Below are 11,170 nucleotides of genomic sequence, written 5' to 3' on the forward strand. Positions count from 1 at the left end.
GGAAAATATTTTTATGTCTAAATTTTGTTATGGATTGTGTCGACAAGAGAGATTTTTAATTAAAATTTGGTTTTATTTAGTTAATAGTTAATTAATTTAGTTAATATTTTAATTTATTTAATTAGTTAAAATTTTATTATAAAAGGCTTCTAATTTAATGTCAACAGTAAAGAATTCAGTAGTAAAATACCGTTCAAGTCAGCCTAAACGTTGTAAATTATTGAAAGTGTATTGTCAGTAGAAAAACATATTTGCAGTCAGACATGGCGCTGAGAATTAGTCGTACTTTTAGAAGTTAATGACCGTTATAGTCAGACACATAACACGTTTTAAATTACTACCGTTCTTTTTGCTCGAATAATAATACAACATTAATTTTTTGACATTTTAATTTAATAACTTTAAAGAACACATTTTTCTGCGTATAATTAATTTATAAGTAAATAAATAAATAAAATTCTTCGCAGGACTTCAATTATTTTTGACGATTTGAAATAAACTTGAGAAATGTAATTATTTTAAAAAATTTTATTCTAATTCTTCAAAAAAGTTCCATTATTTTTCAAGATTTTGATAAAAATTTCTTTATAAGAATTCAATTTTAAGATTGTTTTTATTTTTTAAGTTCTTTCTTAGTACTTTCTGACCAGAATAGATTTTAAAATGTATTTCAGTTAAAATTTTAGATAATAATTGAATATTAAAAGCGTTATAATACACATTTTAAGAAATAATTAAATTAAAAAAAATTTTTAAATTGAAGTCTTTCAAAATTTTAATTGTAAAACTAATAACTTTTCAATATTTGTTTAGAAAAAATTATTAATTTATTAATTTTAATATTTATTTAACAAAAATTATTCAAGTTTTGAACAGTTTAATATTTAGAAATTATGAAAAAAATTAGTCCTTTGATAAATTATAACAATTATAATTATAAATTATAACTAAAATTTAATAGTTAAATCCCCGTAAATAATTTGAAAAGATTAAATTAAATTTCTAATTAATTTGGAAATTTAATTATCAAACTTTATTGAAATAAATTTTATATTTCAGAATATTTTATTTTTTTACTTTTAAAAATTATTTTTATAAATATAATAGTATTTTTGAAGAATTATAACTAAAAATTTGGAAAATAATTGAATTTTAAAAATATTTAGAATTGAAGTTATAGAATAAGAATAAAAAAGTGAATATTTTTCGATGGAAATCAGGGAAATGCGAAATCAAATTTTTGTGAATCGACTAAAATAAATTTTTCAGGTGTCAAATTTAATTTTCCAAAAGCTACTTTTTTAGGAATTTTTTTAGACCTAATGCTACTTTTTTAAAATTAATTATCGAGTGCGAAGTCTATTTTAACCAAATTAACGAATTGAGTGTATAATTTTGTCCACTGAATATATAATAAAAAAAAAAATTTCGACTGGATTAGTTAGAGGGGAATTGCAATTCCCATGCTTCCCAAGTCCGATATAATTAGTTGGCGATATTTTGCTAATTTTAGGATTAAATGAAGTATTTTAAATTTATTATTTTAATAAATAAGTACAGTATTCCGAAAATTGCAATGAAATATTAAGGCAATATTGTCGCGAAATGTTGTACTTTTTAGAACGTGAAATTAATCATGCTTAAAGTTAGAATATAAAATTTTTAAAATAGGAAAAAGTTTCTTAACCCTTTCGTGTCCCCAAGAAATTCAGCGACTAGATTTTGTTGAAACTTATGTTTTTGGGGTCGTTGATTACGAATCTGAAGTCAGATTTTCAAAATTTTGAAAATTCAAAATGGCGGATTCAAAATGGCGGACATTTTTTTAAAAATGCTCAAATTTATATAAAACCTGTTACTCGGGGGTTTTCGGGGACGCTGATTACGAATCTGAAGTCATATTTAAAAAAATTTTAAATGGTGACCCCGAAAACCCTCAAATAACAAGTTTCAAGCGAATTTAAGCAGATTTGAAAAAAGTATACCATTTTGAATTTTGACAATCTGACTTTAGATTCGTAATTAGCGATCCCGAAAACCCCTGAGTAAGAAGTTGTAAGCGATTTTGATGAAATTAAATTTCGCTATTTTCTTATAAATATATTTTACCTATTGTTTATAATAATTATAATCGTACTAGGTAATTTATTATTTTTTTAATTGTTGCGGCAGCCATTCGGAATATAAAGAAATTTACCGCAAATTAATTGGTTGAATTTTATAAGAATAACATAAATTTTTCTAAGTGGGACACATGTGTCCCACATATATGTCCCACTTTCTTCGAAGGCTCGAAAGGGTTAAAATAAGAACATTTTTTATTTTAAGAAACTTTTTCCTATTTTAATAGTATTATATTCTAACTTTCAGATTAAAACACATGAGAAATATACCCCTAGTAGAAATTTGTCATAGTATCTTTAAGGGCACTGGACAGTTCCACTGGAAAATTTCGAGGCACTTTACAGTTAAACTGGCTAAAAACTATAAAGTGATGTCACGCTAATTTCTTCAAGTTATTGTCCAGTCAAATTTTACAGTTTCTGATCATCAGTCCTGTAGAAAAACTATACAAAATAATTCACTTGAAAATGTCAAAACTTTCTTTATATTGACGTTACGTATTAAACACGTACAAATTTGAAAATATAACGTTAAATTTTTTTGTCAACAAATTAAATAAATTAAAATTTTACGAAACTATATTTTTACTGTTGGTGTATCTATTGTTCCGTATAATAAATGATTTATAATAAATTATCTGTAAAATTATTTTTAAATAACTACATAATTAAAAAAAAATATAAAAATTACTGATTCTTGAACACATGTCATTTTTTTACATTAAACAACATTCACTTTTTCCTTTAATTAAGCACAACACTGAAATAAATATTATTATTTTATCACACTACAAACTTATAAGTAAACCCTAATATGAAGAATTAATTCAGTTCAAACGAAAAATATCTAGCGGTTTCGGGGAGCGAACTCGGGTCACACTGGGACGAAATACCTAAACGCACGCTTTACGCATCACGGCCGTTCTAGTCGATGGACGATTCCGGAAAAATAAGAACCATACTCTACCGGCAGGTAAAGCAGTTCCCTTTTTCATCTTTTCTAGCTCAACTGGCGAATTACTGGACAGCTACTGCATAACACTCTAAAGTTGAACTTATTGATTATTACTGTATAGAAGTTCTGTCTGTCCAGTTATTCTCATGGTACTGTCTAGGCGTTCCGTGAAATTATGTTTCAAAGTTTGTCGTGGCGTTAGCGCTACCGTCAGTCCAGCAACTGAACAGTGTTGTGTAGACATTTTCCATAAATACATCAGAGTATACACTGAAAGAAATAATTCGCGGGTGTAACTAGAATTATGTCTATTTTTTCCGTAAGGAATTAGTAATAAATTGTTACTGTCTACTGTCATTAATTATAGACAGTTCTGTTATTCAGATCGGAGAGCTATACATATGTCAACGTCAATTCATCAATGTAAAACATAACCTCACTTTATTGGACCAATTCTAACTTTTTGTATGTAACAGGTTTGTTAAATTAATATTTATACATATAATAAGAGTATATAATCTTGAAAAGAAATTGTCTTCTGAATTTAAAAAATTAGTTATTTTAATTAACTCAATTAATTGAAGCGAATTTTAAAAAAATTTTTTTTTTCTAAAGGAATTTTCATTAAAAATAAATTTTGATTGAAAAGAAATTTTTATTATTAAATCAAAATTTTAATATTAAATAATTTAAAAAATTTGTTATTTAGTTGTCAACAGTAAAATAAAAGAACAAAATTAAAATTATAAAAACTATAAACTGTAAAACCAAAAGATTTATTTTATAGAAAATATTTCGAAAATGTCAATACACAACTGTTTAGTTACTGAAACTGGCGGTAGCGCTAACGCCACGACAAACTTTGGAACATCATTTCTCGGAACGCCTCGACAGTGCCATGAAAATAACTGTACAGGACTTCTATGCAGTAATAATCAAGTTCAACTTTATATTTTCTTTAACAGTGTTATGCAGTAGCTGTCTAGTAATTCGCCAGTTAAGCTAGATTAAACTTCCATGACTAAAACTGTACAGTAACTTGAATAAATCTAGTCATGCCACGACAAATTTCTACTAGGGACTTAAATAGGAGCCAAGATTATATTCTTAAATTTAGAATGTCGTTTTTTCTGTGTATAAAAATAATAAGCCTAGACGGTTGGATAATGTTTATAACTATATTGATGAATCCAGAAGTAAATTTAAAAAAAACTGGATAAGAAAGAGTGGGACAAACAACTTTTATATTTTAATTCCGATGAAAACAACAAATAGTAATTAAATCCCGGTGATATTTCTATATTCGGTGGTTTTTATTCTTGGGGAACTGCATAATTATCCCTTCTCGGCGATAAAAAATATTCTCCTTATCAAAGTTCACTCCTTCACTCTTTATTCTTTGCTAAACTTCCGCACCATGCCTCCATCGTCCTCATTCATCCTTCTCTCATTTCTCAATTTATATAAGCTAACCAAGCCAACCCCAGCCAGGTCTTATAATAATTCCTGATTCCATTTCGATGTTCATTTCATTATTTTTTCCTCACTCTCAACTCCTGCCACATTACTCTCCCGAGTCTTTTTGATTCTCTTTTTTTCCTCTTTTTTTTCTCTTTCTCAGTCCGTGGGAGCAGGAGAGGGTGATAAGTCGTGACCGTGACGTCGACGAGGTAGGTGATTTCAAATGGAGGCGTGGCTACATAACCCACCCCCAACAATATCAGGGGTAGCTTATGGACCATTCTCGTTGGCTGCCGTCACCCTCACCACTGCCGCTACTGCTCACCAGCCTCACCGCCACCCCCCTTAAGAAAAAGTAGTGGAATGGAAACTACCATCGTTATAGCCTACTGACTAAAGCTTCATCCAACTTTAGTCTTCAGCGGATTCTCATTTCAACGCTTATCAATTATAAGGATAAAAGCAAATAACATTGACTTTGACCCCTGCATTATCCAATTAAGACTATATTTATTACGGCAAAAATAATTCCACGTTATTTCAATTCCATTTTTTCTTCTCTAACACCACTTTCAGTTATTATTGAAGGATCAAATTATTATATTTCTAAAATTACATTTCTCAAAGACTTAGGGTACGTAAAGTAACATTCGGTTATTCAATCCATATCTAAAAACCTTGTGGAAACGTATAAAAAAAATTTTAAGTAAAACTTCCCTAGAACATTAGGATAAAAATGTCCAAGGCTAATTTTAAATGCTTCCAAATCGCATTGAATTGATAGTAATTTTCAATGTTTTACAAAATTTTGAATAACTTTTAAAATAATGAACGCTTTTTAAAGATCTTAAGCTTATTTTAAAGGTTATTTTCTACAGAATGAGAATTACTTATAGCCATTAACCGTGTATTTTTTTATGCAGATCGTCAAACTTGGAACAAAAAATTCAAAAAATTTGAAACAATCTTATTAACAGAAAAATAATTTTTAAAATTCAAACCTTTTTGAAATTAAACATCTTATAAAAAATTGTTATAAAACATGAAGATGTCTTTATGTTTTATAATAATTAAAAATGACCGACTGATAAAATCATTATTTTATATTATAAGAATATTGTTACTGTAACTTATTCAAAATTACTTTCATTACTTTCATCACTTCAATTCAATTATTGTTTTCCAAAATTTTTAACTAAAATTCTTCTTTAAATTAATTATTCATTCATTTTTAATAATTTTTGAAAAATTTCTTTGAAATTTTCAAATCCTTTTCTTTACAATTCAATTTTACGAAATTTCATCGGTTATTCGGATATGAATAATCAACCAAATATTAGAAAATATAAACTTTAAATAACTTAAAAAAAATTCAATTGAACTTTTTCAAAAAAATTAAATCTACACACCTTTCAGTTAAAAGTATGAAAAAATCAAACATTCAAAGATCAAAATTCAATTATTTACAATTTTAACTGAAATTCATATTTGAATCAATTATAATTAGAAAATTCTACGACAATTCAATTATTTAAATACAAAAATAAGTAATTTATTGAATAATTGAATGTTTCTTAAAATTCAATTCCCATAAAGAATCGTTATCAACAAATTTTCAAATAATTGAATTCTATCAACGAATTTTAATAAAATTTTTAAGAATAATTTACGTATAAACTCGCCAAACAAATATAATTACATTTTTCGAGAAATTCGATTAAAATTGTATTAAAAATAATTGAAATTCAGCAATGAGTTTTATTATTTGTGAAAATAATTGAATCCCTAAGAAGAATTTTATTACTTTTGAACAATATTTAAATTTTGCCAAGAATATTATATTACTATTGAAAATAATTGAATTTTTGCAATAATTTGTAACTTTTACAAAATTGAATATTTTTTTTTTGTGTTTTTAACTAAACATCTTCTATAAATCCATTATTTTTAATAATTTTCGAAAAAGTTCTTTAATATTAATAAAAATAATTGAATCTCTGTGAAAATAAATTGAATATTTTTGAAAATAATGGAATAATTGCAAAGAAATTAATAAAAAAATTGGTAAATAATTGAATTGCTGTGAAATATTTGTTATTTATAAAAATAATAAAAGGTTTGCTTAGATTTTTATCAAAAGATTTCTTTTTAAATAGCTAATTGAATTCTTTTGTGAAATGTTATTGAAATAGTAGATATTGAAAATAATTGAATTTTTATAAATTATATAGAAATTAATGAAATTTCTACGAAGAATTTTATTAAAATTATTTTGAAAATAAATAAAATTGTTAAAAAGAATTTGATTAAAATTTTTGAAAATAATTTAATTCTTTCAAGAAATTTAATTAAAAATGTATTGACAATAATACTTAAATTCTAATAAATAAATTATAGGAAGGCTTTTTAAAATAATTGAATTTCTTTGATGAATTTTAATAAAATTTTTACGAATAATTTGTGAAGGCAACTCTTTTAAAATTGAATTAAGAAATTTGAATTAAGAAAATTGAATTAAAGAAAAATTAGTTTTCAAGAATAAGCACAATATTTTCTTGATATAGTAAAAAATGTTGTCGAAGTTTAATTCGATCTTAAATAATAAAATTTATATTAATTAATATATATACGAAGTTATCAATCCTCCGAGTCAATCAATTTAATTAATTTAATTTAATTTTAATTGATTGACTTGGAGGATTGATAACTTCGTATATATATTAATATAATTTCACCAAGTGACAAATTCAATAATATTAAATAAAATTTATAATTTAAACAGTTATAATAAAACGATCAAATTGATGCCAAATATTTGGATCAATTTTTGATTTTATCCACAATTTTGGTATCAATTCGTTGCAATTTGATATTATTAAGTTAACAGTTCAAATTTAAAATTTTAAATGGCTGAAATTTTTCTAAAACATTGAAAGCAGGATTATACTATTTCATTTTTCATTTTTACTTCATATTTCCAATTTTCCGAAAATGGTATATATATTATTTGAATACATTTTTTTTATTGTTTCTGATTGGTAAAAATGTATTGCACATGAAATGTACTTTTTAACAATAGAAATATTTTTTTTTGTTCGTGCTTTGGCCTGCATTGCGCATTATACTGAAATTTGTATTGGTACGAATTGATTGGCACTTTTCATTCTCTAATAAAGAATCATAAGTGTTATGTCAGTGATATAACACAGAATGATGCTATATATGTATCACTGAAATATCTACGATAGTTTAGTGGATGTTAATGTCAGCTTGAATGACCCTTTATACGTATGTAATATGTATTGTGTTTAAAACAAAGCATAAATCGAAGCGTATATTACTCAAACACTGCGACATATTGCAACAATATTGCTTTAATATTGCTCTGTAAGATTATACTGCAATCATTTTTTTACTTTTTAAATAATTCTAAACAATTTTCTACAGATACTGGAGGGAAATTTTAATAAATATACGAATAAAAAAAATGTTGCGGAAAGATTTTAAAAGATTTCTTTAAACATTGAATTTGAATCTTTTTCATAAACATTTCACAATTAATGAAATTGTTTTGTTTCACTATTTTGTTTGTTGTTGAATTTATAATTATATTATATGATTATAATAATTTACACTTGTAAGTGGATTAGATTAGAATTGAAATTTTGAAATTTTTCGATGGACCTTAATTTTAAATGAGGCATAATTGTTTGGTGTGGAGGAATTAAAAAGACATGGCAATTCATTTGGTGAAGTGAGCGGTGAGACCTCTTCAGTAATCCAATACTGACGGCGAGGAAGATATTGCACAAGGGGAAATAACTGCTTCTGAAACATTATATTATCTGCTATAGATAATTGCTTTTTCATCCTTATGAAACGAATTAGACAACAGATGATGACAACATTATTGTTCTGAACTTATAATTAACAATGTTTTTGATATGCTAAAAGAGAAGAAAAAACGAACGCACGAAAAACAAATCTTTTTCCAAAAGACTTCAAACGATGAGCTTATTTTATGATGTTATAATTTATAATATGAAAAAGACTATAATTATTATAAAAACTGACTTTTGCTTTGTAATTAGTGCAATGAAATTTATATTTCTATATAAATCACGAGGATTTTAACTTTGTGCTTCGCTTTAGTAGAAATCGTTGTTTTAACATAAAGAATTTAAGCACTTAAAACTTTAATTTAATTTTTTAAATGTAATTAAAACTAACAGGATTCAAATACTTGAACTAAACCTACGCGGTAGGATTCGCACTCGCATATACCTTTTTACTACTGTTTTTAAAGCTTCCTACTATTAGGATACTTCTTTTAGTTTTGTGCCATACTAAAAACCACTTCACCGCTTGTTTTACTATCAATTTTGTTACTAAATTTAACTTTATCAATCAAATTAATCTAATCAAATTTTAGTCGACTCCAATTTCCCTCAATTAAAATTTTAAACTATATTAAAGCTTTAACTATTGATAAGAAACTTCAATATTAGTTTAAATTATAATACCGTCAACCTAGGTAATTGAAAAATATGATTATGTAATTGTTGAACGAAAAGAAAAGGTGATTGTCACTAATATGATCAGATTGTATAAAAATATTATAATATGGAAAACAGTATCATTACCAATACCAATTATATTCACAAAAAAAAAACTTTAATCCATCTTAATACGAAATCTAATCTACTAACATGTTCTGGCATATCTATCGATGATTTGGTCCACACCACTTCAATGTCATAATGAATATTCAATAATGCAAGTCAGATCAATATTTCTTCTCTTGTCAAATATAGATCTCAAATTGGTTTTACCTCAATTCAACATAAAAAATTATTTTTCTCCAGGTTCCTCCATTTGCAGGCAAAGTTATAAAAAGGTTAATGTTTGCTTATGTATATCTAGTAACTTGAATTAAATATTATAATGAAATTCCGATTTTATTAAATATTCATTTGCAAATTGACAGAAAATATTTTTAAATTATTCAGCCATGGTTATAATGAGTATGGCTAAAGATTTTAAAAAAGTTTTTTTATTTTTCTATTTTCTTTTCTAATGTTTTATTTACTGTTTAGGTGACACCAAGTTTGTTTTATATGATGTCAAAAATTGTTTTAAGTAATTTTCAAGTTTATAAAATATTTATTTAAAAATATTTATAAAAATAATTATAATTTATAAATAAAATAATAAAAATAATTATACCTTTAGAAAATCCAACAATAGGTATATGATATTGTTATGCAGAGGGAAAATTTGGTAATAGTCGTAGTAGGATCACAGTTTCAATAAATTGGAATAATTGTTATGGACGTATTATTTATAGGTTTATCCGCTCCAAGTTGGGATCATATTTGGGGTTGAATATTGAGATAATGTCGAAACAAAAGACTCCACCAGATGTGGTTCTCATTTAACTGCTATAAAAAAGTCATATGTGCAAAAAGTCTTATTTCTCAAATATTAGCAATTTTTAGAGGAAAGATTAATCTCTTTCTTCTAGAAATTGATATAATATTTAAGCCTACTGATGCACAGAGGGTCAGAATCGCTAGTTTTTTGGACAAAATTGATAATTCTCAAAAAGAGTGACATTTATTTCAACTAATTATAGTGCCTATTGTTTTTGGGATCGCTGATTACGAATATGAAGTCAGATTTTAAAAAAATTCAAAATGGCGGATCCAATATGGCGGACATAAAATTTAAAAAATCATTCACTTTTCATGAAACTTAATATCAGGGGGTTTTTTGAGTCGCTGATTACAAATATTAAGTCAGATTTAAAAAATTCAAAATGGTAGATCCAATATGGCGGACATTAAATTAAAAAATTTAATAAATTTTCATGAAACTTAATATCAGGGGGTTTTTAGAGTCGCTGATTGCGAATATTAAGTCAGTTTTAAAAAATTCAAAATGGAAGACATCAAATTAAAGAAAATTATTCAATTTTCATGAATCTTGATATTAAATTGATAATTGATATTAAATATAAATTTTAAAAAACTTGATATAAATATGCCATTTTGAATTTTTTAAATCTGACTTCAAATTCGTAATCAGCGGCTCCGAAAACTCTGATTAAAATTTTTAAAAATCCTAAATTAAATTCTTTTGAAAAGTTTCTTTGAATTTTTTTTTAATTATGGAGTTTCTTAAATAATTTTAATTGAAAATTTTAAAAGTAATTCAACTTTATGAACAATTTATTTCAAGTTTTGTTGAAATAATCATGTTTCTTAATAATTGAAATTAAAGATTTTATTATTGAACTTTTAAAAATTAAAAAAAAAATTAAATTCTTCTGAAAATTTTATTACAATTTTCAAAAATAATTCAATTCATTTAAGGAATTTTATTAAAATATAGAAAATAATTAAATTCTTTCAAAAAATTTTTTTTAATTTATTGAAAATAATTGATTTTGTTAATAATTGTAATTAATAACTTCGCACTATTAAAATTTTGTTAAAAATATTGATAGAAAGTTAAACTTTTGTAAATAATTTTATTAGATTTTTTGAAAATAATTAAATTCTTTTGAAGAATTTTTAAAATGTTTTTTTTTGAAAATAGTATAGAGTTATTGTATTTTTTCACAATAATT

This window comes from Leptopilina heterotoma, unplaced genomic scaffold, assembly GCF_015476425.1.
Source record: "Leptopilina heterotoma isolate Lh14 unplaced genomic scaffold, ASM1547642v1 Lhet_8, whole genome shotgun sequence".
NCBI classification, from domain to species: domain Eukaryota; kingdom Metazoa; phylum Arthropoda; class Insecta; order Hymenoptera; family Figitidae; genus Leptopilina; species Leptopilina heterotoma.